Here is a 26,965-nt window from a genome sequence, read left to right as displayed (position 1 = left end):
AGTGCCTGGGCTAGAGTAGAAAGAAACTCACTAACAGAGGTATGTTTTCTCTTAAAGGTAGTTGTACCAGTCATTAGCCAAAGCTTTATTTATTTATTTTTCATCCTGCTGGGGCCTGAGCTTTTGTACATGAAATAAAATGGTGCTGTTGGACAACTTTCTTCTGCTATTACCATTTATCTTTTGAACTGAATGTTGTCTCTTTGAACATTCAGTCCAAATTTTCTTCTGGAGACTTTGGTCTGAATATCAATAAGCCTTGTGAGTTTTGTAAGCAAAACTGTAAGTAAAACTGATCTCTTCTTTGGTGAACTTCTGATGTGAAGGATTCAGAGATTTCCCCAGGATCAAACACCTCCCCCTTCCCCACCCCACCCTGGTAAAGCTCCTCTTTGGAGATATCCTTCTGAATACAAAATGGCCTTAGCTCACTGAGTTTAAGTACAAACAAATTTGAATCTTTTGAAGACCAAGATATTGTAGCAACATTCTCTGAATTAGGATCAAGTTCACAATTCTAACATTTAATTTTGCACTCTATTCCAATGTACAACTGGGCAGATTCCAATAGCAAAGAATATCATTTTCAGCAGTACCAAGAAGATATGTTCTCAGACACATTAATCTCAGACACATTAATCTTCCAAAGCAAAGTTTCCCTATTTTTGCAGCTTATTGACATATGCCTCTCAATGCCATATTTCACTTTTTTTCTCAACTAACAAGTAATCATCTTCCAAGAAACAACAAAGAGTTGCTTGTTATTTGTGGTAACTGCCCATAAAGTCACAGTTCCACCAACAGCGTTTTTCCATGTGTCAGAATCATCTGTTAACATTCACATTTTGAAGTGATAATTTTACTAACTGGAGCAAAGATGTGGTTTTAATAATTTTTTTGTGTTACAGAGACAGAAAGATGTATTATAATCTTTATGTAGCAAATTAAGCTTTGTGTTAAGAAGGGACAGATCACTTGTGTTTTCTTATTATGTGTCCTTGTTTTCATATGCAATTCAAGCTGAATTTCCATTTCTTGCTGTTGTTCCATTATTGCAAGGAAGTTACATTGATATCCAAATAAAGTCTTTGTTAGCTCGGTTTGGATCAGTCTAGAAAAGAAAAACTGCAGGCTGTAGGTGTTTTGTTTACTGCCAAGGATTTAATTATTGGATAAATTGTAAAACTATCAAAGATATCCCTGTCTTCCACTATCAAAGAAAGGTATAGAACCAATACCCTGCAGTTAAGACTAAGAGATGGTCAGTAGTATCCCCTAAGTGGGAGATAAACTCTCTTCTCTGTGGTATCTTGGCACTCTATTGCGTACAAATTTAAAACGGCCACTCATCAGACTGGTGATTGGTGAGGAAAAAGCCAGATCCATGATCCTATCCCATGATTCCTCTAATTATGATATTGGCCATATATATCACTCAAATAGTCTCTCATAAGAAGAACAAAGAAGGCATGAAATTTATGTCCAATATGAAAGTGTTTATCAGAATGTTATCTATATAGTCCCACAGTTTAATTTTGAAATCAAAGGAGTAAGTGTACAATTGTAGATGGTTGTTGGGTTGAGCTGGAATCCAGTTGTGTCTATGCAATATGTGTACACATTCTTCATAGATATGGCTTTGTTAAAAGGACCCAAGAGACATACCTGAATATTAGCCTTAAGTGACAGAATATTGGCAACCCATGGAAGCCTAAGTTTTTTCCTCCGATTCACTTGATAACATCAACAAAGACCCTTTTAGCTATAATCTGCACAGCACCTTACTCCAGCGTTCTGCTTGCTGCCAACCACAAAGAACCACACAACGGCTCTCGTCCGCCGCTGTATTTGCTCAGACACATGCATTTCCAATCTTAATTTTGAGTTGGTTAATTCATGTGTTCAATACAGAACACTATTAAATATTTACTCTTTTATTTTGGGAGAAATGGTAGTATAATTTTCTAAAATCTTGTATGTTATTGTTTTCCTTTGTCTGCTCATAGACACAACAACTTATTTAGGTATAGACTCCTTGGAACCTTTCTACTCTAAACAAGGGAGGTACTGATGATACTACTTGAATGTCTTCTGGAATTTGATGGTGTAGATAAAAATTCTGAAGCTACTATGATTCTACATTTGCATTGTGCATATATTTTTTGAGGTTAGATATAAGATTTTGTTGTTTAGCCCTCAAATCATAATTGTCCAGTGAAGAAAGATTTTCTTCTATTTTTGCTTTGATCATCAAATTTGTTTAAATTATTCTTGCTTTTTCTTTGGGAAAACTATTCAACTTGAATATTTTTTTCTAAACTAATCTGTCTTTTATCCCTCATTATATTTTTAGCACTCTTTGGGTTTTCCTCATATTCTGAGAAATATTCTCAATTTTATAATAGAAAAAATTTTCAATGATTCAGTTTTCATTTGCCAACATTTTCTCAAATCAGATTTTAAATTTGGTATTATGATTTTTGTTTTCTGGATTTCCTATTTCAGTCAAATTCTACACTGCATCCTTCCTCTTACCATATTCCTATCGTATAGAGGCCATTACGGTTTTAATTATACTGGGAATACAGGAAAATGAAACAAAAAAATTTCTTTTAATCTCTATTAACTTAGAGTCATGATTTTCCTCAAAAATTTAGAAAAAATAAGTTTTCATTTTGCTCCCCTTTTTCTCATCAGTGGAGAATAATCCTTTTAGAGTCTTCTTCCAACAGACAGAATCATTGACCCTCTTAGTGTTTACCTACATATATGTGGATTTTATATCCTATAAAGGATATAAAGCTGAAGGGCAAATTAATGGTCATACACACTAGCTTTTTATCCAGAGACCAGCATCACAGTTATCTTGTGTGACACTATTAACTAAAGTAGAATCTTCAGTTAGAGATGCCCAGTTCTTTGTGTTTACTGAAAAGAATAGTGCTGTCTACACTTATTCTGTGTCCAGAAACAATATACAAAAGGCAGTGTTCTCACACAAGGCATACCCAACATGAATTTTTCTTATTACTCTTCTTTTGTTTTGTCCCAGTATATGAATTTTTATATCTTAGCTTGTGATGTTTTTCCAACCATCTCTTCTTTATCCTGTCTATGTTGTATGCTGAGAGTTTCAGTCTCTGAATACACATTAAATTAGAAGGTCCACTTGACAACAGGAAGGAAAAAATGACTTTGGACACCTCAGAATAGAATCTGTAGAAACAAAAAAAGGCTACTTAATTATCAATTATTGGAATATCTACATACCCTATCTAGAGATAGATGGTGAAGCAAAATCTAAATCTAAATATTTTTTTCCTACGTCTTCTTGGTTGGCAGACTTATACTAAATTCAGAGGCCTTTACTGTGTTCCTCATTGAACTCTCTAAGAGCTACAAGTTAGTGGACATTGTGCCTGGAGTCTCTGGACTTTGATCTTCTATAGTCTTTAAATCAAGCTTTATATATTTTAAAAAATTTTGTAAGTTTTTGAAAAGAAAATTTGGACAATGATGACAAGTTAATCAATAGCAACTAGCTAACATGACATTATGATTATGCTTTATATGGAAGCATTTGATCCATTTAGCCTATGTTCTTTTGGGAAACACCCATGGAACTTTAAAAATAAGTTCTGTGCAAGTTATCTTAACCTTATTATTTACATGTAGTTGATAAATACATGACTGTATTAATTGAATTTTTCCTCAGTGATTACTTTTCAATGTAAATGTAATAATCACAAATTACAGAAAATGTAAACTTTATTTTGTCTAGTATATCTTTTAGTAATTTATCCCAACATGTTTATTTTCTGTTCTCTTTTTAATAAAGAAAATGTTATTTTGTATTTTACTGAGAAGACAATTTTTTCATGTATGTGTAGTTCATTTATTTTAGAACCATGCTTTTCCTCATAATATTCAGGCCATTTTTCATTTTTTCTAGTGCTTTGAATATTTATAAGCCATTCTAATTGTCTTGTTAAAAACTCATATTTTAATGAAGAATATTTACAAGCTTAACTTGGACGTGTCTGCATTTTCTTTCTATCCTTTCTATTACATACAAATATTTGCAGATTCCCTTAGAACCTCTGATAAAATTGATGGATGATATATCCAGCTAAGTTTCTGGTATTTAGCAGTACTGCTAAAAAAATCAATAACTCCTTGTACAGGTAAAGATCTATCTAAATCTCCCAAACAAATAAAAGAGTACATTAAGGTTGGGTTTTAAGAAAAGACCCTGTGATTTAATTTCTGCTACAAAGATCAAGTTAAACTGAATGTTTTTGCCACTTTAAGGCAAACTTGAAGCACCTCTCACCCTCTGCTGAGCATTTGCCTCCTTGTTTAGGTCAGTGTTTGCTCTAAAGAACCTGGTCTTATATCCTGACAAACCTAGAAATTGGCCTGCTTTGGGCACTTGGCAATCAATGATAGTAGCTGGAAGGAGGCCGATTCCTCAGCATTCATCTCCTAAAAGTCAGTTTCCTGAACGTCTGCTTCATCTTTTGATAAAATCAATTTGCTAAATTTAACTATAGATTCACCAATATTATACCATTAAATATTTATAGGGCAATTTGGATATATGACAACAGCTTCTCTGTCTGCCCGTTGATCTTCAGTATTTTTGAATCAATACCTATATACTTAAAGAGACAAAACATAAGGTCAACTAAAACTTCACAAAAGCCTCCAGTATCCCACTGAATTATTATGTTAATTAATGTGAATTATGGTACACTTTATACTTAATATGAGTTACAGAACACCTTATAAATAATTAAAAGTAACAAGTAAGTTAATTGAATTGGGTATTTGGCAGTTGGTTTTCTATGAATTGGCTTTGAATGATTGGGTTTTGTTAAGTTAACTAGATCTAAGAGTGGCTCAGCTCACCAATCCTGAACTCTTCATCATATTAGCAAATATTTTATACCAAAATATTAATTGACTAACATATTATCAAACTGGTGATTGCCATTAGGCTGGTCGAAAACATTTTGGCATGTTGAAAGGCTGCCTTATATTTGGTACTGTTACCAGGACAACCTCTCACTATTTATGGTCCCTGGAGTTGACAAGTTAATTAACGAAGGAAAAGATCAGAATGGCTTGTCGTAACTTAGGAGATTTCATTATTTCCATAGGTAATGAGCTTCATAGAAAGCAAGCTTCCTGATTTCTTATGCTCATCCCAAAGAAGTACATTTGTTTTTTAAATCCAGAATCAGTAAAATCATACACACAAATACGTACAAATGCATACATACACGCACATGCAGTTCCTTCCATATTTGGTATCTTTTATGCTAAGTTTTAGAAATAGTCTTTGGAAATCCTCTTTGTCTTCTAACATGAGAAGTTTCTTTACTGTCTGGTATATGCGCTGTTCAGTAATATATTAGTCATTATGGCAGCCAGAGCTAAAACAAAATATCATAGACTGGGAGACTTAAACAACAGACTTTTATTTTCTCACAGTTTTGGAGCCTGAAAATCCAAGATCAGAGTGTCAGCAGGGTCAGATTATGGTGAGGGCTCTCTTCCTGGCTCGCAGATGGCCACTTTTTCACAGTATCCTCACATGGTTGAGAAAGAGAGCAAGTTCTGTGGTATTGCTTTTTATAAGAACACTAATCCCATTATGAAGGCCCTATTCTCATAAACTCATCTAACCCTGATTACCTCCCAAAGGCCCCATCTCCAAATATCAGGGATTAAGGCTTTGATGTGAATTTTGGGGATACACACAGTACCAAGTACCTCCTTTAAGTAATACACTATCTAAACTAGACCTGAATAGATATTCTAGCACTAAATCCTTGTCCATATCATCACTGACCAATTGAACTTATGTGATGATGGAAATGTTCTATATCTGCACTGTCCAAGGGGATAACCACTAGCCACATATAGCTACTGAACACTTGGAATGGGGTTACAAAATGAATTTTAATTTTGTGTAATTTAAATCTAAATTTAAATAGTTTTGTGTAGCTACCCTATTGGATAGTACACTCAATTCATTCTCTGACCAACATCAATATACCAGATATATGTATATATAAATATAGGAATACAGACTAAATATGAAATTTAATGTATAAAAAGAAAAATTTTAACATTACTTAATGAATTAAAACAATACCTAATGTGAGTAAAAAGAGTATCATAGTAGTAGCAGAACAAATTAATGTAAATATTAATTTTGGAAATACAATTTTAAGTGTTTATGAGATATTAAAAAATGCAAATATAAGCTACTAGATACCCTAAAATATATTTTAAAAGCATAAGAAAAATAACCTGCAATAGCAAGTATTTTGACTAATTGTTTTTTCACATATATGTGTTCATAAGTGTGTGCAAATATTCATTTGTAATTAAATGTAAAGCATAGTTAAAATATCAACTCATTAAACAAGCATGATGATATTTCTACATTTTGGAAGGCTACTCTTTGATTAACTTTGATTCATCCTTTAGTTGAATGATGATCACAACTCTGAAAGATAAAAAAACCAAGAAGTTTATAATAATCCTAAAATTTGTACATATGCATGCATTTTATGCCAATTAAATTATTTTGAAAATATGGAGCAATTTATAAATGTCAGGCATGGCATTATCTTCTGAGAATATAACAATAAATATGAATTAGTTCTTGGATTAAAAAAAATCATAATTTAGCTGAAATATACATGTAAGAAAGAATTTACAAATATAGAATTGAAATCATAAGGCTATACCCAGGGGGCAGTGGTGGTACAAATGACGGGGGATTAGTATATTCTATGCATGAGGTATGAGGATGGTTTCCAGAGAAAGAGTTGTATACTTGCTTATACTTGCTTTACCAGTCACTGATCAAGGATTCCTCTTGGCATTCCTCAGCAAAATTAATTACCCCTATTTTTGTACCCCTGTATTTTAATCATACACTTTGTAGAATAGTTTTCATTTTAGTTTTATTCTGTGCTATGTATTATTGGTTATCTGTTTTCTTGTTTGAATAATAAATTCCTTGAGGTAGTATAGGATATCCTTTTTCATTTGTGTACATCCAACACCTAGGATTGTTGGAAAGTTGTCAGTGTTTGATATATATATATGTGTATATATATATGTACTCACACATATATATTCAATATTTAAGTAAATAATATATATGAACATATTCAGCATGTATACTTAGCAAAATATGTATATGTATTTTAGTTTCACAAATATCACTAATTTAGAATAAAGAGAAGACAAAGTATTAAAATATGATTCAAAAATAATTAAATATATTTAAATTGTACTTTTTACATTTTTATTGTTACTTAAAATTTTGAAGCATTTTTCTATTATTTATTAGATTTACTCTAGTACAAATTAATGAGACTTTACTAGACTATATTCTGAGGGAAATATTTTTATTCTGTTCTCCCCATCAAACAAATGGCTTTTATCTTCATAAAATTAAATACGTAGGTAGTCATTTCTTATCTCATGACAGACTTTAAAATTATGTGAAATAAGGAAGAATGTTCTTCATTAAACATTATGAACATGACTAAGTTTTACAAATGAGAATATACTTATTAAAAGCTTTACATATATGGATGGATCTACAGAAAAAATAAATAAAGCAATCATTCCATTAAAAAATATTTTTAGAAAAGGCATGGAATAACATAGCAGCACATATAAAAATAAAGCTAATAAGTGTCATGTGCAGTAAAGTTGAACTCAATGAAAGCATTATTCTCAAAATAGCATATTAATATTAGCATAAAGTATATGTTTAAGCCTAGTACTATGAATTTTTAAAATAATTCTAATATGGACTTGTTTATTCTTCTGTTTTTAATTCAATATTCAAATGTAACAAGAGAAGTTGGAGGCCTTATTAATGAGGCGGAAAAGTTGCAACAATGATCCTTGAAATTACCTTTGAATTAAGAAATATCTGGGGCTTCCCTGGTGGCGCAGTGGTTGAGCGTCCGCCTGCCGATGCAGGGGAACCGGGTTCGCGCCCCGGTCTGGGAGGATCCCACATGCCGCGGAGCGGCTGGGCCCGTGAGCCATGGCCGCTGGGCCTGCGCGTCCGGAGCCTGTGCCCCGCAACGAAATATCTGTAATCAAGAGCAAGAGTAAAAATATGCAAACTGGTTTTATTCAGTCACTTAATATAAGGAATTGACCATTTAAGATCTCAATATCTCAGCATTTTAATTTTTATCTTTTTATAGACCTATGTAAAGCACATTCTCCCGTCATTAGCTAATAGCCTGAGCAAATTTACAATTGTCATTCTGAATTATAGGCACATAAAATACACATCAGATAACACAGTGCAGATGCTCAATGTGTAAATACAGAAGGTCCCTTAAATATAAAATTAACACAGCAAACTATAAAACCTTTTTTATACAACCTTTATTCAAGGTAATCAGTTCTTTCTATGTCATGTGTTATGGCAATAAAAAACTTAACTGGTATCCCTTTACTAGAATCCTAAGAAAAAGGCAGCTGTTCATCAAGAGCATTTTAGTTTTTATCAGAGACCCACTCTTACACAGAATTCATGTGGTACATTGGACCTGTCCATCTGCTGACTGCTGTATTCACAGTTGACTAATCATCTGTAATAGAATTCCTGTCTAGTTGTTTGTGCATAATACCATATTCTAATGACTCCAGATCATTTATCCTGTATGGATTTAGAGCAAAATATCATGCTATTTCCTCTGGAGAAATGCCTTGAAAACAATGTTAAAAAGGAATTTCATTAGAAGCAGAAACAAAACCCTACACATTGAAAAGCATTTCTCTTAGTATTGATCAATTATCAAACTACTGACATGGACTTATACAACTTTAGATCTATATGAAGTCATAGTATTCCAGAGGTCTTCCAATGCAACTTAATATGGTTGATAATGATAATGGTAACCCCTAACATTTATTGAGGGCTCAGTATGGGTCAAGGACAGTCTAAGAACATATAGCTATCAACTTATGTAAGATTTATAATACTTTGTTATTTCAGTAGTATTATTGTACTGATTATAAATAATTATACTTATTTAGAACATTAATACAATTATCCTAATTAGTATAGTACTACTATTAAATTTTAAGAGGAAATAGCAATTGGAAAAGAGGTACAGTTACTTGACCTAACTAATTATTCACTTATTCAGCAAACATTTAATTTTAATTCACAGATTGTATACACTAGCCACTTTGATATATGCTTAGATATAAATAAGAAACATGTTTAACTTGGGTTCTTTTGCCTTTATGTAGTAAAGCGAATATAATGTGCTAGCAGGAGTAGAAGATATTGTCTATGCACCCAACTGTACTGTACATTTGTTTGTTTTGCTGACTCAGTGTGTCTATTTCTGTTCTTTTGGTAACAACATCTTACTTTGCTTAGGGGAACCACCCTTTTCCTACTTTCAGCCCACATGATTTGAAACACACCTATCCTCCAGCATCACGGATAAACAAGTAAAGTATATCTGGCCGATTCGAACAGTCCATCCTTCTGGTCACAGTAATTAGTTCAGAGGTATAAACCAAGTCAAGCCAAGAAGGCACTCTTTGGATAGTGTGAAAATCAGGAGGAAAGGAAAGTTCATTTTTTCTTTGGATCAGAGAATGAGAGGATAAACCAAGCTGAAACTGCTGGAGTCTTTAATACCAAGAGAGCTACAGAGGAGAACAGCCAACACAGAAGAAAGATATGAGCATAACAGGAACAGAGAGACTAGGTCCTGGTAACACTATTGAAGGACTAGATTCAGCTGTGCTTTAAGCCATCTCTGGACCTGAGTGTTCAGTTGTATTACTAGAAAAAAAACCCTTTACTTTACCTGACCCAGTTTAATCTGGTTCTCTGTTTCTTGCAACCAAAAGTCTTGTAATTACACACACACATAGCCAAGGCCTGGAGAATCAGAAAAGACATTGAACCTTATGTATGAAAACACATGTAATTAAGCAGATGAAAAAGGCAGGGTGAGGAGTTCAGAGGAAAGGAAGAGGGTGCAAAAAAGAATCACATTTTTGAAACCTCAGATATGAGAAAGAGAATAAACTATAAATACTTCTCAAACTTTTATAACTGTACAATGCTATTTTTGTGCCGAGTTTGCTAGGTGCTGGCTAAAGAATGCTAATCAGGATGAAGAAAGTCCTTATTCTTACAAAGCTCAACTTTTATCAGGTGAGCCTGAAATCATGCAATATATTATGAAGATCAAACAATCTAAATTTCATTATTACTCTAGCTTAGAATTTGAGAGAATAAAGGAAAGAAATTAAGCCAGACACAAATTTCAAATCCTGCAGTGAATGGTTAAGTTCTGTGTTGGTGGTTAGTTGTATGGATCTCATCTTTAGAAGATAGTTATCGGCCACAAACACCATCAGTGACTCAGCCAGACAGAAAAGAAGCCTTCTGACTGCCAGTATTTTTTCTTCACAACATTCATGAGCATATCAGAATTAATAAACATTATTTACTCTTACAAGCTCCAGAAAATGCCAGCAATAGTTTAGAACCTTAGATATTTCATTTTCCTATTGATAATCACCCCCAGATCTCTTTGTACTAAATGAACAAAAATGTGGATCCACCTTTTTTTTTTTTTTTTTTTTTTTTGCGGTACACGGGCCTCCCACTGTTATGGCCTCTCCCGTTGTGGAGCACAGGCTCCGGACACGCAGGCTCAGCGGCCATGGCCCACGGGCCTAGCCGCTTCGTGGCATGTGGGATCTTCCCGGACCGGGGCACGAACCCGTGTCCCCTGCATTGGCAGGTCACGAACCCGTGCCCCCTGCATTGGCAGGTGGACTCTCAACCACTGCGCCACCGGGGAAGCCCTGGATCCACCTTTTTAATGCTTGTGCTCTCTCTCCCTCTCTCATTTCCATCTCTATTTTTCTTTGTCTCTCTCACCTCAAATACATATATTTCTCCTCTGCATGTTTTCTCCTTTTCCTAATATTTATTCAACTAGCCTAACTTCTTATTTTAAGGTAAAATTTAAAGTATACATTTAAGCCACCTACAGAATTGTGGAACTAGTCATAAAAATATAAATTGCATATCCTCTTCAGTTGATCTTGATATTCTGATTATAATAGAGATATCGTTAGTATTAATTGATGACACAATGACTTACAGTCAGATGAAAGTCTAAAATAAACTTTAGGAAACTGAGCAAACCTCCACTACTAATAATATCGTATTAAGTTATTAAACAAGAGCAGAATTTGTCCCAAATGATAAGAAATCGCTGGGACTTTCAGAAAAAATTTAATTAATCTAGTTAAATTTGTGACAAACCAGCCCCAAAACATAGTTTATCATACTTTAACATTTTTCTTCATCTTATTCCTCAAAATGTTGATTTCCGAGAAAAAAAATGTTTAAAATTTGAACATATTTGCTTTACCAGTAGTTTTCTAGAACTATCCAATAGCGCAAATTGAACCAACCTCTCCTTTATATCTGTACAAGTTTTTATACTTACAATACAGAGGACAGTTTAGGTTTGCCAAGATATTATTTAGCTTTTGTTTAAAGGATGCTTCAGGATTTTAAAATTTGAGGGACGATCTAGCTTCATTTTCCAACAATACTTTAGAGGTCCTAGTTTGCTCAACACTGACATTTATTTTTTTAATTTTCCAGAAGTAGTATCCATGAGTACATGTTCACCTATTTCAGTATTTTAGATTACAGATAAAATTTCCTACATGGCATTAATTCACTTCAGTAATTGCATTATAGCTCTTACATTATTATTATTCTCCTTGCAGGTTTATTTTAATCTACCAGATAAAATATAGTGAAATCCCAATTTTCTACTCTGGAAGACCTTCTCTTCTCATTCTACAGTCTCTCCCTAAGTGATATAATCTCACCAGAGTTTCACACACCTCCAACTGCTCAACATACTTAAATCTCCAATGATAGCCTCTCTGCTAAGATAGAGTTGACTATCCAGTCCCCTGTTGGAGTGTTACAAGGCATCCCAAATTAGAAATTTACAAAGTAAGGCTTATGATCTTTCTCATCTAAACATATTTCTCATCCAAATCGCAGCATCACTCATCTTTTGCATTGCCAGAAACGTAGGAGTTGCCATTGTTATCTATATGTTGCATGGCTGCTCTTGACAATCTTTTCCCACATTTTATTTTATATCCTAAATATCCTCAGATCCAATTATTTTCACCTCTGCTCTTACTATCCTAGACCAAAGGTGCAATCAGCCAAGATGACTTCTTGTAATACCCTTTGATCATTGAATATTCTTGTCCCCACAGTCCAACTGCTACCCTTCAGGTCTAATTTTGCCTGACTAAGCTAAATGGCATTTATTGCTTCCAGGAAAAATAAATCAAAACCTTTACTGAGTGCTGGCCTTGTCTCTACAGTTCTTTCTTTGTTTTTCTTTTCCAGTTACCATGCAAGATGTTACATTCCACAATGGCCAGAACAATATCTCCCATGCCGTATGATGGTCTTACAAGGTGATGTATGTTCCTCCCATCCAGAGGTGGCATCTAAGTTTCCTCCCATTGGATCTGGTCAGACCTCTGACCACAATCTTAGCTTTTTCGATTCTATTCAATGACCACAGCCTCTGACCCTGCTTGCCCTGAGCTCCCTAGACAAAATAGTAAATCAAAACTAACATTGCTTCCTGTGGGTTGATGGTAGAGATTACAGGCACCAAGCTAAAGGATGGAGGTTCTTCTTATGTTTCCTTTTAATTCACCTCTGCAGAAACTGGATGGATCCTAGAGAACTATAAACTATCACAGACTCAGATAATATTTCAGATGCTGTGCTGGACTTGATATTGTTGCTAGAGCAGATTAATAAGGACTTAAGTACATAATGTGCCATTAATTTGGTAAATTTATTATTTCCCATTTGCATTAGAAAAAGTGACCAGAACAGCTTGAACTTACATTAGAACATTAAAATATTCATTTACATGTTTTTCTCAGAGATAAGTTATACCTGCTGCTCTGTCAGAAGTGGATCATCTGAACATCCCACAGAATATCACCTTGATGATATCAAGCTGATTGGACAGGACCAACAGGAGGTGGTAAGTACATTGGAGGCCCTGATAAGACACATGCACCCCTGAGATGAGAAAATAAATCTATGAGGATTCAGGGACGTGGCATTTCTGTGAAGTGCCATAGAGATCCATTTGTCAGGAGCCTAAGGGAATATGTCCTTCAAATCCGAAGACAAATGGATGCATCTTGCAAAGTACCATAAAGAAGGCTACTTTGACCAACTTACTTAAAAATTCGGGTGCATATTAAATTTCTGGCTCTCCACATTAGTCTCTTGCTACCCAGATTTTACTTTTGTACATGGTACTTCCTACTTTTCTAGCATGCTAAAGAATTTACTTATTTTACTGTCTATTAAATATCGCCAGTTTTCTTCTGCTCGTATGTAAGGTCCACAAGGACAGGGGTCTTCAAAATGTATCCCGTATACCTGTATCAGTGATTGGAATATAATAAGTGCTTAATCAATATTTTTGAATGAATTAATTAATGATTTTCATATTTTAATAATAATTATTATTTGTCTAGGTAAGTAGATTAAAATAACCTAGTCTGCCATTGGCAAATTGGAAGTATTTAATTTTATTTTATCTGTACTAATAAGAATTAGAGAGCTGCATATTCTTTATAATCAAATTTTAATTTAATATAGTAGAAAAAAGTGGGTCAATTAAATGTTATTTTTAACTGGCTAATTATATTCTGATATCAGAAATGTTGATATTATGTTGCTTTTTGGCAAAGGTGACAAGTAATATTTCATTAATATTTAAAATTATATTTTCTAACTTTGAACCAAGATGCTCAGATTTAGCATAAATATTTCACCAGTGAAATTTTCCAAATCATCCATTAAACATATATTACGTTTCCTCTTCCTGGCTACCCTGTGACTTGTCTTTGTTTAGCATTATATACCTCCAAACATACCCTTAATCACCAACACCTGGTACTCTACCACTCTCCTTCTTAGCCACCACTTTTCTTCCTTTCTAAAGTCCCTTATCTTCTATAGACAAATATACTTTCTGGTGAGTACTGGTCATTGTAAAGTTTTTAAGAAAATGAAATGTTAGTGATCCTTTTCGCATTATGGGCAGGCTGAAGTTAGAAATGAATGAGATATTCTGCACTGGAAAATCCCAAAGTATAACCAAATGGAATCTGTTTTTCTTAAAGATTTTGTCACTTTTCCCAGTCCCAGAAAGGACTTTGCTGCCTCTTATAGTTTTCTTAGGTTAGTCTCAGGCTGAAGAGAAGTCTCCAGCTAAGAACCCTTAGCAACACACTCACTTGCCTTTTTCATGATGTGTTTTTGGGAGGGAAAGTAGCAGTAACATTGTCTTTCAACTGATTCTTAATTTTTCTCTCTGCCACCCTGTTTCTGCTTCTACTTCTCTCTCTCCCCCATCTTCCTTCCCCTTTCTCCTCATCTTTTTCTTCATCTAGTCTGCTCCTTAATCTGTAATATTTTTGGCCTAATAACAAATTCTTACTATTGCTTTGCAAAAAAAGTTTCATCGTTGAAAATCATTTGGGAAACAGTTAATTTTATGACATCCCTGAAAAAATTTTTAATTCATTAAAATTGTAAAGCCTTTGAGTTGTGTATTTTTTTTTAGTAACTCACTGTTTGAAAATACTTGTACTGTTTCCCCATTTTTCACATAATGTATCCTGCATATGTTCATGCATGCAAAATAATACACATCTGTGCCTATTAAAATTCACAGTAGAAATCAGAACATTCCATGCATACTTTTTATTAAGTGCTTTTTGCTCAACATTATTATTTTTCCATGCTAATACATATAATGCAATCATGATTTTAATTGATCTTCATTATTCACTTAATGCTTCAGAATGATTTAGTTAAGTTAGTTTTAAGTTACCTATATAATATTTACCTATTAAAGGGTGATACCATATACAAATATTATTATTCATACATTTTTGTACATTATTCAAATTATTCCCTAAGGATATATTTATAGTAAATTAATTGATATACATTGTCAGCTACAGCATGACTAAGGAAATAAATAATGAGGTTATAATCCTGAAAATAATTTTCTTTGACAAAGTGCAACATTCTAACTTAATTTTTTATCACATAAAACAAAAGTTATAAAAAGTAGTTTTATATTTGCTGTAAAGTAAGAGTTGTTGTTAAGGCACCCATGAATTACCATAATATAATCTGTACAGTTAATAACACATGAACAGGTATCAACCTAGAGTTGATGATATTTAACATAACCTATGAAAACAGAGGAGTTATAGTGTAACATGTAGAGGTATGGGATAGAGCAGTTGACAATGTCATTCACATAAAGATAAAATATTTAACTGATACGATACAATATGTATGGCTATAATGTTATTGTATTAGGGTTAAAATTATTTTAGCAGTTCTTGCACTATCTCAGAAATGCACTATTCTGAAGAAAGGTATTCTAGACAAAATATAAATAATAAGTGAAAATTTGGCCATAATGTGCGAACAGTGAATCCAGTCCTTGTAGTGATCTTTCAAAAGTTAGAGATCTTGCACAATAAATGACCACAAATGTTTTTTGGTACTTGCAAGGCATCTACCAAGTTGATTCAAAGATTTTATATGAAAAAAGAGTGAGAGTCAGATATCATCTAGTTTTTATCTTACACCCTATCATGTCTTAACTTCTGTTTCATTTCACTCTGAAATACTTCACCAGAAATAATTCATTCTAGCAGCAACTCATTCCATAATCTCTGAATCTGTACTCTATTTGGATGTGTAATATAAATGAAGACAGGAACACACCCGTATGAATAATATCTGTTAATTGGTTTATAGATCTACCATCCCCAAGTGTATATCACAAATCTGTATGATATTCCTGGATCTACTTTTATATTTAGCTTCAGAATATAAGGATGAAAGATGGGTATAATTACGTGGAGCCAGATGGCTCTCTTGTGACTACACATTTACAGAAGCTTTTGCAGATTGTTTATTCCAGCAGAATTTGGAATAATTCAACCTCACATGAGGTTTTTCTGATTTTTTAACTGAAAAACATAGGAAGGGGCTTCCCTGGTGGCGCAGTGGTTGAGAGTCCGCCTGCCGATGCAGGGGACACACGTTCGTGTCCCGGTCCGGGAGGATCCCACATGCCATGGAGCGGCTGGGCCTGTGAGCCTGCACGTCCAGAGCCTGTGCTCCGTAATGGGAGAGGCCACAACGTGCCCACGTGCCACAAAACAAAAACGAAAACAAAAAACAAAACAAAACAAAACATAGGAAGTACTTTGTTTACTTAAATAAGACATCTTTGAGAACAGAACATGTATATTTATAGTTATTATGCATCAAATGCCTCTGGAAAATTTTAAGTAAGACTATAGTTTTGTGTACTGATCTTTTTCCTTTTTAATGATCATTGCTAAGCACATACGAGTCTGTACTATGCAATTAAACTGAAATATTGTTAAGTAGGATCAAGCTATACAGTTGCTGAATGTGTGGTGAAACATGAAGAAGGCATTCACGGTGAGACATACATATTATGGTCAAATCTCAAATACATTTGCTATTGAAATATATAATTAAAAATCAAAATAATCTAATTTTTTTATATTTTATTCCAGAATGTCATCTTTAGTGGGAGTTTGGGGTTAAATTTTATTTTTCTGGTTATTTTTGCATTATGCTTATAATTCAACCATCTTTTAATCATTATATTTGATTACATATGTAGCAAGGGTTTCCTTAGCGTTAATGTTACCAGGAGGCAAAGGGGATGTGAACAGTGAACAGGAATTGTAAAATGTGCATATGAAAGATATCTTCCTCTAAATCCAATGTTGTTCACTTTCTATAAAAGTTCACTCATTTAAAAAAATTAAAAAAAAAAGGGGCTTCCCTGGTGGCGCAGTGGTTGAGAATCTGCCTGCTAATGCAGGGGACACGGGTTCGGGCCCTGGTCTCGGAGGATCCCACATGCCACAAAGCAACTAGGCCCGTGAGCCACAACTACTGAGCCTGCACGTCTGGAGCCTGTGCTCCGCAACAAGAGAGGCTGCGATAGTGAGAGGCCTGTGCACCGCGATGAAGAGTGGCCCCTGCTTGCCTGCCACAACTAGAGAAATCCCTCGCACAGAAATGAAGACCCAACACAGCAAAAAAAAAAAAAAAAAAAAAAAGACTAGATTTTGTGTGAATTTTTTTGTAAGTCCTGGCCTTTAGTTTTCCATGTATGAGAATTTGTAGATCAAGTTTCACACTGACAAGAAATATGACTGAAAGATGTGCTGATCTAAAGATTGAACTACACTTTTTCAGTCATTCTTTTGATTTCATCTCACTTAATCGACATTCTCTAGCCATTTTAGCTTTCAGTGGGAGAAAACACTGACTTTGTGAAAGGGGAAGTGAAATATGAAGGTTTATGTTAATCTCAGTGTCCATTGTTGGTGATTCCTATTTCTCTCCTGTGCCAGCTCTTTGAACTTTCCTTACTGACCAATACAAACCTAACTCAGAAGGGAATATGAATTCTTTTGGTCACAGATTAATTTGGATATCTGTTTTTTTGGAACAGTTTTCTTTGGTTTATTCCTTTCATTATTCCCTCTCATTCCTATATCTTGGACAACTATTTCTCCACTGGTATCATGCCAACCCTTTCTACAGATGCAAGCTTATCACATACTCAAGAAACACTATCCTCCATTGCTTCTGAGTTCACATGATTTTACTTCTTTCTATTTCACTCTAACCTAATGTAGAATGGGAAAGATAATTCTACAGTATTTCTTATTGGGCCTTCCAACGTTAGAGTGGAGACAAAATTCCCTTTCTTACTCCTCCATCTTTATGGATGAGAGCAGGATTATAACTACCTAGATAAGGAAAAGGAAGCAAATATAGATTAAATAAAGCTTCTGCCACAGGAAAAAATAAATGTGTGTTCCACTCATTCACCCTAAGTAAATTTTTGGCAGGAGAAGAAGTAGTATGTTCTTAAATGTGTGTTTGATCTCCCTCCCCTCCTCTGGACCTTCATACTGGTAGTGGTGGAGGTTAGATGGAGGTTAGATAGGTCATGGAGAAAGCTATGAGAGGGACTTAACCCTTCTTTCTTTTAAAATCTTGGTTTGAGAACCATACAAAAATTAGTGGCAGTAGTTAGATAAGCAGTGACATAGCGTTCCTGAGCAGAATAGCCTAAGGCAGTTCTCCTGGGAACCTACAGCCTGGATGTAATGTGGAAGCGACCCTGAAGTTGCTCCATATCCCCAGGAAGGATACAGGTGGTAGCTAAGAGTCTGACTGACTAGCTTTTCAGTTAGTAGAATAGAAGAACTGCATTGGGATAAAATGGCTTTGAACTTTGAGTGTGCTAGGTGATCTGATTGGCCCTGGAGGAGGTGGATTTACTATGAGGCTAATGAAACTGAAACTTAAGAGCCCCTCAGTATATGGGCTCCTTCAAAGGCCCTAATTTTGTATCCAAAATTATTGTGTTATTTTTCTCTAAAAAATTACCTAAAATTGCATAAGCTCTGCAACCACAGAACATGAATCCCACCCTGGGTCCAGGGATTAAATGTGAATTACCGGATATTAAGTGTAGGGGTAAGGAGGTCTCTCTCTGTGGGAGACCAAAGCTAAACCACTAAGACACAATTAAGAGAATATATCATTAGCTAACTATGGACTACAGCAGTAGACACCAGAATGTTATATATGAACAGGACCAATCAAAACTTATAGGACCAAAGCAAGATGCCCTACTGCAAGGCAGCATAATACCAGAAGTCTTCCCTTCATCCAAATGCCATGATGACTATAAAATTTCTCTATACATACGTGTAATCTCTGTGAAGGGAAGGAGATTTGAAGATGGAGTTGAAAATTTGAATTAACTGAATATGTACTTAATGTAATATTCATGGATCTAAATGTTTATTGAGAAAAATGGAATTGCAGTAAAATAAACTGACCAGAGAATTTAAGTTAGATCATTCCAGAATAGGCCCAAAGTATAAAATAATACATATACAATGGAATATTACTCAGTCATAAAAAGAAACGAAATTGAGTTATTTGTAGTGAGGTGGATGGATCTAGCGTCTGTCATACAGAGTGAAGTAAGTCAGAAAAAGAAAAACAAATACCGTATGCTAATGCATATATATGGAATCTAAAAACAACAAAAAAAAGTACTGATGAGCCTAGTTGAAGGACAGGAATAAAGATGTAGACGTAGAGATTGGACTTGAGGACACGGGGTGGGAGGGGGAAGCTGGGGCGAAGTGAGAGTACCAATGACGTATATACACTACCGAATGTAAGATAGTTAGCTAGTGGGAAGCAGCACCATAGCACAGGGAGATCAGCTCGGTGCTTTGCGATGACCTAGAGGGGTGGGATAGGGAGGGTGGGAGGGAGACTCAAGATGGAGGGGATATGGGGATGTATGTATGCATATGGCTGATTCACTTTGGTGTACAACAGAAACTGACACAGTATTGTGAAGCAATTACACTCCAATAAAGATCTATTAAAAAAAGAATGTATTTACAAAGAACCTTCCTGTTTGGAAAATGACCAGGAATGCACAAATAAAACTTTCTTCTTTCAATGAAAGCTTCATGTGTCTTGGAAATCTATCAGCGGGCCGGGAAAATTTTAAAACTTTTGAAGGCACAGCTGACTACCACGTCCTAAACGACTCAGCTGGCCATTAGTTAACTATGGTTGCTCTAATGAATTACCAAAAACTTGGTGGCTTTAAAAAAACATCAATTTATTATCTTATAGTTATACAGATTGGACATCCACACATGTCCACCAGGCTAAAATCAAGGTAATGGCAGTCTGCATTCCTTCCTGGAGGCTCTGGGCGAGGATCTATCTCTGATTTTTCTAGCTTCTTGAGGCCTCTCAACTTTAACCATAGCATTAGGCCTTAGTGGTGGCCAGGCAGGGAACTCCCTGCCTTCAAGTAAAATCATCTTTTGTTTTATCTGCCTAAATAAATAAATTAAATTTAGCACCCCAATTAACATCTTATTTTCTTATTCACCGTAATCATTAGTGGATTCAAATCACAGCTACAGTTGAGTTGGGAGTACTTGCAAGAGCACAGGTACAGTTTCCTGGTACTGAAATGCCTCCCTGCAGATAAGCCTCACTTCTTGTCACCAGGGGCATCTCATGCAGGATTGTGAACTAGAAGCTGTGCTGGGACTCTCAGTGAAGATCTTGAGGCTGCAGATGCTGCATGTCCTGTCCTGCATTTTTTCTTAAGTAAATCTAGCGTTAGGATAAACTCATCACATCCTGGAAACTCGTTTGCCCGTGTGAACCTGATTTCACTGTTGGTTGTTGTTTACCATAAGGATGCCATGTTCAAATTGTTATTTCTGTGATATATGTGAATAATTTTATTTTTATTTCTGCTTTACTTAATGTCACCTTAATCATTAAACATATTGTATTTCATATTTTCTGTACTTTAAATTTTAATTACTGCTTCTCTTTTAAGAATTACCTGTTAATACAAAGAAACATGTCATTATTACTCATTTCCTAAACTGATTTTTAAAATTTTATTTTCCAGTTTTAACTTTTACGCTTTCCCATAGAAATTTTAGGTTATTCTTGTTGATTTCTTGCCACGTATCTGTTTTGCATTAATTTTATTTCAAATTTTACGTAATCGCTTATAATTTAGGCATATTTTATTATTTTATTGCTATTGATACATATTGTTTCATATAAGCATAAACTATTGAAAAAATGGAAAACTCTAGAAAATTATATAGGAAACAAAAATCATCTCTTGTTTCCTACCTCTCTTTTGTCTCTAAGTACAAATATAGTTATGTTCTTTCCCCAAGAAAGAACTGATTTTAAAGTGTACAAACTCTTTAATTTTGTTTTTCTACATATTAAATATTTTTAATGTGATCTTTTATGGGCAAATATTTTAAAATATAGCTTCTACTTATAATAAGTTTAATGTTTCACCAAATTTTGGAATTTTATGTCATTTCCAGCTTTTGCTGTTACAGAAATGTTATTATAATATTTGGTCCAATACAGAAATTATATTGTGTAAAGTAAATTAGTTTCTGAGTATATCTGGATCATTTTCAGTCTTCCATAAATTACTGTTTATAAGGTCTCTTCTTTCTCTTAGATTCTGCTAGTGCAAGAGAATCAATCTACCAAATGCCATAATGTCAGAATTTGACATTTATACATAAATACCTAAAAGCTTCATGTAGTAAATGAACATGTCTATTTAAAAGCTCAAGTTTGTAATATTTTGTATTTTTAGACTTAGTTACAGATAGACTTTGTGGGAGGATAAAACAGAGTTTTTGTTCTTATTATTTTTATAAAAAGAATAAAAGGAATTCTATTTTCTTCATTCTTGGAAGGTAGTTAAGCTTTGTGTTCTGAGTCCATCTAAGCTTGGTAAGTGACTAAGAGGTTTTTTTGTTTGGTTTGGTGTTGTTTTAAATTTTAGGACATTCAAACTGAAATTGTTACATACTCAAATGAAAGTTTCCACATTTTTTGTTGATTTGTTTTGGGTGGTGTTTACCAACGAAAATAAAGTTTTACTGTTGTTGTTTTCAGAATTTTTCCTAATTCTGGGGAACAGATTTTTATTTTTCAGCTTTTCAGTATACTGGAGTACAGAGAAGAACCTCTCTGTCCATGCATGGTGCCATGGAAATAGAAGACTGGAAGTGAGAATGTCTACAAGGTATCATTAGGGAAGCTTGAAATTAGTCAGGTTCCACCTAAGCAAAGACCCCGGAGATCTTAAACAAACCTTGACAAAAAATATTTGCCTTTTGAAGATGAGCACAACAGCCGTGGCCAGGGAGGACCAAGACCAGGGTATCTTTTTTGAATAATTATGACAGCTGAGGCTATTGAATAATCCTAGGTAGGAGGAGGTCCCACCATCTCCTGAACATTGAGATATAATACCCTGTCCACTGGGAAGGTATGGCTCCAAAGTAATTTTATTCAATTGAGGTAAATAAATACATGTGCAGTTGAGTGGTAATCACTTTTGATATATCTTCTGTTATGTTTTGTATGTGATAACACTGGCAATAATATCCATAGAAAAAGTTGAATTTCTACTAGCCATACTTGCTGTCCCCATCCAGGGAATATATGGGAGACCTCTTTGTTAGACTTTTACCCTAAAAATTGAAGCCCTTCCCTTAGGATAACAATAATCTCCCTTCTCAATAGAAAATCCTTACTGCAAAGGAAATTTCAAGAAATAACTAGCAGATATGTGAATTTTATCATACTACGTAACTATGAATTTCTTTTGAACCTCTGGGATCTATTCTCTTGTTGATATTTATCTTTTTATTCAGTACCATAATAGGCCACTTCCTGAGTCTCCTGGTGTTTGAGGAAACAACACTCTAGCTTACTTGTTCTAGAAGCAAAATCTTCCTAGTCAATCTCTGGCACCAAAAATATGTTTTCCTAGCTTCCCTGTTTCACTGTGTCAGAAATTATCCTTCATTTTATCTGAAAAATCTATCCAGCTTTTAAAATTTACACTTTTATTGCCTCTGCCTTGATTAGATTCCCTCATTGTATTCTGTTCTTCCCTTATCATTGTAGATCTCTTTGTAGTCAACTCTGTTGGACAGGTATCTTTCATTCCCTTATTGCTTTATTCATTTTATCTCCATTCAGAGAATATCTTTGTGAAGCAACCTGCTTTTCTATTAAATATACATAAGGGCCATTAATGTCAATTCAGCAGAAGTCTCGGTCTGCTGGAAAAGGGATGCATATAATTCACATGTAGTTGCGGAGTTGATTATTCATCACATTTCCTGGCACGTGATGGTTTTTAATAAATTATGTCTCAACCTTTTAAGTTTGTGGGCTGAGCTTTGCATGAATACACATTCACAATATCTAGCACCAAGTACCAAAGAAACGGCTATTAGTGACATCACTGAATCACTCACCTCAACAAATCTCTGTAGTCATATATGTTATGTTTGAAAGTTTTGAGGTTTGGAGGTTTTTTCCCTATGAACGTTTAACTTTTAAAAAATTTTTTTTTCTTTTCCGGCAGCAGATGAGACATGTACTTTGAAGAAACATTGTAGCTACTACTTTTCAGAGCCTTGCTCAATGCTAATAGAAGTTTGGAGTAATCTGGTGATAGAGAGGTATATGACACATCAAGGGTAGATACACTCAGATAATACTTTGTTTTGGAAATGAGACTCTGGGTTCTTAACAAAAAGGAAAGTGCAAAAACTTTTTGTCCTTTGATTTAGTTTTTATGTACCCTAAATAAGGAGAAATTGAGAGAGAGATGTCAGGGAAAAGGAATTTAAGGTCTCACTTTATGAAAACATATTATGGGAAAGAATAAGTAAGTAAATACCAATCTATCAAATACAGTGGAATGTTATAACTTTATTAGATTGTTTCCTAATAGATTTTATGTTTCAGCCTCTCCATATGCTGTATAGTTTAACTTATTATTTGGATAAGGAGTTCTATTTTGATTAAATGTTTTATTTAATTTACTATATCTTCATCCTGCAAACAGTGACTGCATGTTAGGCATCAGTCCATGTTATTAGGAATATAAAGTCAACAAGGCCACAGTCCTGGCTCTTAAAGGTGTTTCCAGTGTAATAAAAGGCAGTGACAAATAAGCCTTTTACAACATATTGTAAGTGCTACGACTAAGGAATGCACAGTTTTATTATAGTACAGATTTGGGCCTGCAGATCCAAATTTTAGATTGTAGAATAATTCCTGGAAGAGGTGACATTTGGGCTGAATTTTGAAAGATGACATAATATTTTAGTTTAACAAATACCCTTTGTATGTAGTATAAGTAAAGCACCACCACATTATTACTCTAGCTTGGATATATTCCTATCACTTCTGTCTGGTACCTTGTCTCCTTTTGTGTGCCATAGCCTCTTGGTGGACTCTACTTCACACTGTTGGCATGAGGGACATGGGGAAGGTAACTGATTTCAGAGCCTGTGATTCATTGATTTAATTTCAATTCTCAAATTCTTAATTTGTTTCGCTTATACAGTTAGTGTTGCTTGGTGTGCTCTACATGAATTGTAGTCTAACAAGTTCATTTTTTCCCATTGTTCTTAAAGTTAAATATCCAAGAGACCTAACCAACAACAGTGTCAGGTTACCTTTGATAATAGTTCGGATGTTCTTATTTTAGACCAGGCATGCCTAGAGATCAATGGGTAAGTAAATGTCAAATAATGATTTCGTGCTTTTGTTACAATTCCCAATGTAAGGAAGATGATTAGCTGGTTTATGAACCAAAGGTTTAATAAATTCCAATATATTCATTGACAGCCATGTCTTTATCTCCTGTCTCCTAACAACAAGCAGTGGTTCTTAACGGAGGAGGGGTGAGTTTGTTCTCCTTCTCCTCCCTCCACACTCACTGAGGGACACTTGTTAGTATCTTAAGACATTGTTGGTTTTCAGAACTTGAAATAGGTCTGCTATTATCACCCAGTGGGTAGAGACCAGGGATGCTGCTAACCATTCTGCAATGCATAAAATGACCCCTCAGAACAAAGACTTATCTAGTCCCAAACTGTGATAGTTGTAAATTTGAGGAAACTTGCAACAAAGTAATACAGTTTTTCTTTTGTGTTCCAAAAAACCTCTCTGCACTTCATCTTGCTCATGTTACATCATTAGCATAAATACATTTACATTCTTTTGATTAGTAAAAATTAAATGTACAAGCTATAACATTTTTAGACTTTGTAAGGTGAAAAAGGAAGTTTACAAGAGAAGCCTACAGTATTTTTAAGCTTATGAAAGATGATGTAATCTTAAAGATTCTAATTTTCCCATAACCCAAAGATTTTTGCTACATAGTATGTAAAACCATGAGACTCTTGGCTGCTTGCCTAGTATGAGACGAGAATGTAGATGCTGCTTTGTAAGCATTTATGTGAGTTCAGATTGTGTAGATAACAGTGCATTCCTTGGCACTATCAGACACAAATAAGCTTTACTGACATGGGTCTTTTTACAAGTCCTCCATACATACATAGTGTGTCTTTTCTGGAATCAAAAAAACAAATAAAATAGTCATTTGAGATCTATCTTGTGCAGTAACAATAATTTTCATGGTTGTTTAATTTGAGACTTGTCAAAGAGAAATCACACTGGGCACTTTCTTTTGTGTGTGTGTGTGTTTTGGGTCTTCGTTTCTGTGCGAGGGCTTTCTCTAGTTGCGGCAAGCGGGGGCCACTCTTCATCGCGGTGCGCGGGCCTCTCACTGTCGCGGCCTCTCTTGCTGCGGAGCACAGGCTCCAGACGCGCAGGCTCAGTACTTGTGGCTCACGGTCCTAGTTGCTCCGCGGCATGTGGGATCCTCCCAGACCAGGGCTCGAACCCGTGTCCCCCGCATTAGCAGGCAGATTCTCAACCACTGCACCACCAGGGAAGCCCACACTGGGCACTTTTTAAGCAAGGAAGCCTTTATTCAAGACTATTGCAGTAGGAGTCACAGCTATTGCAATAGAGGAGAGATTGAACTGGATTTTCCTGAAACAAAAAATTGAAGAATGTTTAAATATTTGGGGCGAGTTAATGGAAGAGTACTGACATTAAGAAGGAGAACGGTAAATGGGATTAAGCCATCTGTGTTTGCTAATTGTCACTGAAATGAGGTTCCTACCCTCTCACTGAAACTGAGAAATAGAAGTGCTGTCCCCTCTGATGACTACATTTCAAAGGGGTGCTCCCAAGTTCTCAAAAAAGATGTTTTCTGGGTTATGGAAGATTTACATCTCAAAGGAGCAGAGAAAGTACTTACAATTGCCGGTTTTCTAAAGTAAATTTTCCAAGAAAAGGGAAGTCTTGGGCCTATAGTCAGGAGGTAACCTGTCTCAAGTTTAGTTAAGCTGAGGGGAACATGAAGACTATCATGGTTAGACTCTAGTAAAACAAATCATTAGTTAGGAAAGATTGAACTAACAGCATGGAATTCTACTAATTTTATAAACAATATATTCAAAATTGTATAAGGATGACTTTTAATATGAATACCAATACCTATTTTTGAATGTTTAAAGGCTTAATGTATTTAGAATTTTAAAGTAAGAAGTATGCATTTTATAAAATGAAAAGATATCTATGGAGGGAAATATTAAGTCTTTGATTAAAGATGAAATAAACTTTAATTTGAAAACCAACATCTTCCATTATCTGCATTTGTGTATCAGAATTATTTTCATCCTGACTTTATGTTGTTTCACAGATATTACAGAACGTCTTCTTTGTTCCCAGGCTTTTTCTTATTCCAACCTCTTGTAAAATAGAAGGTTGTTTTCTAGTGTGGCAGGCTTCGAAGATGGTCCCCAAGATTTCCATGTCTTGATGTATTCATACTGTAGAATATTCTCCCCGTGAAGCTGGACAGGACCCATGAATATAATTGAATGCTTGTTCCCTTGGTTAGGTTACATCATATAGCAAAGGTAATGCAATAGACAATCCCATGATTACATTATATTTTATGTGACTTTGTTGTAGTGAACTGAAGAAAAATTTTCCTACTGGCTTTAATGAAGTTAACTACTTTAAAGTTACATGGCTGGGATCTGAGGGATGGCCTCTGTGAGCTGAAAACCACCCCTGACCAGCATCCAGCAAGAAACAAGGGACCTCATTCCTATACCACAAGGAGCTAAATTCTGTCAACAGCCAATTCCAATTCTGAACTCACCTTGGAAGAGAACGCTGAGCCTCAGGTAAGACCATAGCCACAGTTGACAT

At 34.8% G+C, this 26,965-nt stretch overlaps 1 pseudogene; it reads right to left on the bottom strand.

Annotated features, from left to right (window-relative positions):
* Positions 1-211: 211 nt before the first annotated feature.
* On the bottom strand, positions 212-26,965 carry LOC112061914 (WD repeat-containing protein 75-like; annotated as a pseudogene).

The sequence above is a fragment of the Physeter macrocephalus genome, chromosome 11 (assembly GCF_002837175.3).
Source record: "Physeter macrocephalus isolate SW-GA chromosome 11, ASM283717v5, whole genome shotgun sequence".
Classification (NCBI taxonomy): Eukaryota; Metazoa; Chordata; class Mammalia; order Artiodactyla; family Physeteridae; genus Physeter; species Physeter macrocephalus.
This window is presented reverse-complemented; position numbering and strand designations above follow the sequence as displayed.